This window comes from Branchiostoma floridae, chromosome 3 (assembly GCF_000003815.2).
Source record: "Branchiostoma floridae strain S238N-H82 chromosome 3, Bfl_VNyyK, whole genome shotgun sequence".
NCBI classification, from domain to species: domain Eukaryota; kingdom Metazoa; phylum Chordata; class Leptocardii; order Amphioxiformes; family Branchiostomatidae; genus Branchiostoma; species Branchiostoma floridae.
The window spans coordinates 8,944,302-8,947,987 of record NC_049981.1 but is presented as its reverse complement, the minus strand read 5'-3'; the positions used below and the strand labels follow the sequence as shown (position 1 = coordinate 8,947,987).

The 3,686-nt window shown below is 39.5% G+C and overlaps 1 protein-coding gene and 1 long non-coding RNA gene across 3 annotated transcripts in view; both read left to right on the top strand.

The window, feature by feature from the left end:
• LOC118412080 (glutamine--fructose-6-phosphate aminotransferase [isomerizing] 1-like) overlaps nt 1–3,686 on the top strand; it is a gene marked incomplete in the record, with an annotated part of 89,160 nt that overhangs the window by 67,248 nt on the left and 18,226 nt on the right.
• Nucleotides 50–3,686, top strand: part of LOC118412081 — a 4,724-nt gene continuing 1,087 nt past the window's right edge. The window contains exon 1 of the long non-coding RNA XR_004830719.1: nt 50–511. This is a non-coding gene — a long non-coding RNA (uncharacterized LOC118412081). The remainder of the gene's footprint in view (nt 512–3,686) is intronic.

The window sequence follows — 3,686 nt, the reverse complement described above, 5'->3', positions numbered from 1 at the left end:
TTTTGCTTCTTTGTTTGCTGTATTTCTTAATTTTGATTGTGTATTTTGTTAACCAATTATTGTCAGGTGTACATTACTTGGGAAAAGAGGGTTTAACTAGAAAGACCTCATTTGCAAAAAAATAAACAGCATAATTTCCATCCATCTCCCTCCCCAAGGAAGGATTGAAATATGATGAATATCGTTACTTGAGTGTATCTTAGAGGGCTGCCCCCCACATTTTATAGATATGCAAATTAAGCTGACTGGTGTAGTTAAAAAGTTGCTGAATTACACAGTCTCACAGGTAAGGAATTATATGAAATAACCCTTCTGGTCAGTAAAAATGTATCAAGATTAAACTTTTATTACTGGGCCATAAACGAATCTCTGCACATGCTAAAATGATTGTTCTCTGATCCTGTGTACTAGGAAACAATCAGGATGCCCTGCACAATGCCAACAGCACATCCAGCTTCCAGCCTGCAAATGGGGATGGACAAGTGGAGTATTTCTTTGCATCAGATGCCAGGTTAGACTAGACAACAAATTATACAACATTTTACCTTTGCCAAGATGGTTATTTTGTCGTGAGCATTGGTGAGTCTGCGTGCATGCATGTGTTTGTGTGTGTGTGTTTGTGTTTGTCAAGGCAATAACTTAATAATGCCTGTATGAATAATTGTTTTGATACTTTGATGTAGAATGTGGGTGTACAATTGTAGGTACTGATGAGACTTCAAAATGAGTACATTTTGGACGAGTGGCTTGTTGTGGTGCAGCAGAAGTTCTGGTTTTGATATCTGGTGTTCTTAACAAGCTATGGTCATGATTTTGGCTGGTGGATTATAAACTCCTATGGTCAGGAAAAAAGTCACATTATATGTTTGGTCCCTCTGGTTTTAAACAATATAGCAATGATTGACATTATGTTTAAAGTTGCTTCCCTATTAAATGATGCAAACTTTGTTGGAACTTACAATGAATCAAATCTTCAAGATGAAAACTACTCCAAGCCCAAATACCCCTGCCAATCAGTCAGACACTGTGTTGGCAAGAGATAATTTCACCTCAGGACATAGTCTTGTGTCGACCTGTAACTTTACATTGTAAATCCAGGTAATGATTATCATTATGTTTATGTTAATTGATTTGGGCTCCCTTGGAAATCAGTTTTCAAAACTGTAGGAACTACCCTGAAAGATTCATAGATATTAAATAAAACAATCCAGTCAAGTATTTATAATTTTTACCATTTGATTAGGCCAGTAAGGACCTGATTTGCACAGTTTTTCTCGGTTGGTCATACTCAATCCAAGAGGTATACAAGTCCAAAGTATGAAAGTCTTATCATTGCAGAAAAGGCCATTTTTTAGTGTTTCCTGATTAATTATGCATGATTTATGTCTAATAATGTTCACCTTCACTAAGCTTCATAATGTTGTATGAAATTCCCATCCCAAAACCGCCCACGGCAGTTCAAAACAAGCCACCAGGGGGCCCAAACTTACACGACTTACTCCTTGGCCAAAGATGTATCCACTAGCCAAAAATCATGAACCTGCCACTTGAGGATAACTTTAACACCAACTTCGATGCTCTGCTGCAGTACTACAACTTGTCCCCAGGATGCCCATTATCGAACTTGACCGTCGTTTTCCAAACTCCTTAATAACTACCAAATATAATGCAGGAAGATCCACAGCATCAAAAGTTATCATGTCCGCAAATACACACAAGCACACACTCGCACACACTCGCCCCGCTGCACTCATGACAGAAAGTGCCAGAAGTACCATTTTCGTACAAAACCTTGGTATACCCAGTAACCGTTACTCAAATACCAAATATCGCGACATTCCATCCACAGCTGCTCGAGTTATATGAGATTGGCCTACATACTGGGACACACAAAAATTTTCTAACCAAAACATATAACCTTCTTGACAAAGGTAATGACAAGAAAATTACTAAATGATATTCACACAAAAAATAGACGGACTAACAACCAACACTCTCCATATAAATACAAGGCCGCACAACTGATATTACAACTTCCTATACATACCTACTAGTAGGAGTCGATCTAACCCTCTCAGGTTCATTTGACCGCGCCACCAAACAGCTAAGATTAAAAGCTCTTCGGGCATCCTTTAAATTAAAATCACTGTTATCAACAAATTTCAATCCATCCATTTGACTAGCCCTTGATCTATTCAACAGTTGCATCAAACCAATTCTACTGTACTTTGGTGAAGATCTTGGAACAAACATTCAAGGTAGAGACCTTATATTCCATGGTATAGAAGAAAGCCAAAATTAGAATACCAGAGAATCAATAGCTTAGGATCCTCAGTATGATACTGGGATCAGAAACTCACATCCTTAGAGCTTCTCATATTGGCAAAACATCAGACCCTTCCACTCAGCGCCCTGTCCTTGTCAGATTTAAAAAATACAGCGAAAAGCTGAACATTATCTATCAGTCAAACATACAGACAGAACGTAACAATATCTTACGAAATTGCGGATTTAGAGTTTGTACTGTTGAACTATTGCAAAATTACACTCTATTAATGCCGCGGTCAGGGGTAGGCTAGGAGTTTTTCCTCTGTGCATTGATTCATAAACACAGTTGATAAAATACTCCCAGGCTTAGACTTCATAGCCTCCCAAATGACAGACTTGTAAAGAAAGCATACAATACTTCTGTTCAGCTACAACAAGACTGGGCTGTCCATGTACATTTGTACAAGACATGCTACAATGTATGTAGACGTGGCTTCCAAACTCTTTGGCTCAACCCTGCCATGAATGCCAATCAGTTTAGAAATTTATTTTAAAAAACGCCTGATAGACACATTTCTTTCTGGCTGGAGACAAGAAATAAGAAGTCTAAGCAAACTTCAAGTTACAGTCAAACCTGCCCGAGCGACCACCTCTTCTCAGCGACCACCTGGCCATTTCGACCGCTTTTTCTCGGTCCCGATTTTTTTTCCTATTGACGTAAGCATTAAGCGACCTTTTCTCAACGACCACCTGGCCAACGCGACCGCGACCGGCCCAAATTGGGCCCCTTAACGACCGCATCATTTTCAAAATTGAGGTTTTCATCGATTTTTGATGATAACTAGCGCGATTTTGTGCCGAAATCGACCAGTTTGCGTCGGATTTTGACTGCCATTATGATGTTATGTTTAGAATAAAGATTGCGGCGGTCAATGGGTGGGTCAATGGGTGGGTCAATGGGGCAGTCTACTGTAATATGGGAGGAAATTTCTAAGAAAGATCTGTGTAGCTCATACCTTTTAAAGAAAGATCTGTGTGAGTGCTTTTGTCAAACTGTACTGTACATTCACCCTTGGGTAAGTACGCTATTGGGACGTACCGGGCATAGAATTCGAAAGGTGCACCGTAGTTATTTCAGATACGGCGATCAAGAACACAGCGACGCATAAAGGCTTGTATGGTAACTGACAGCATCAAAGTTCCCTTACTGTCTATAACGTTAGTGTACAAATATTATACTGTATCGTATAAAAGCTGGGGTTAAATTTACAATTTGCAGTGTGCGTGTTGTATTTGACATTAAATACCTCGCTTCTTTGCGTGCGTGCAGTGTGCTTGCTATTTGCCATTAAACACAACGGAAACCGTTATACTTTGCATAGGACATGCTTTATTAGCGGAGGGCCACGAAAGACCAC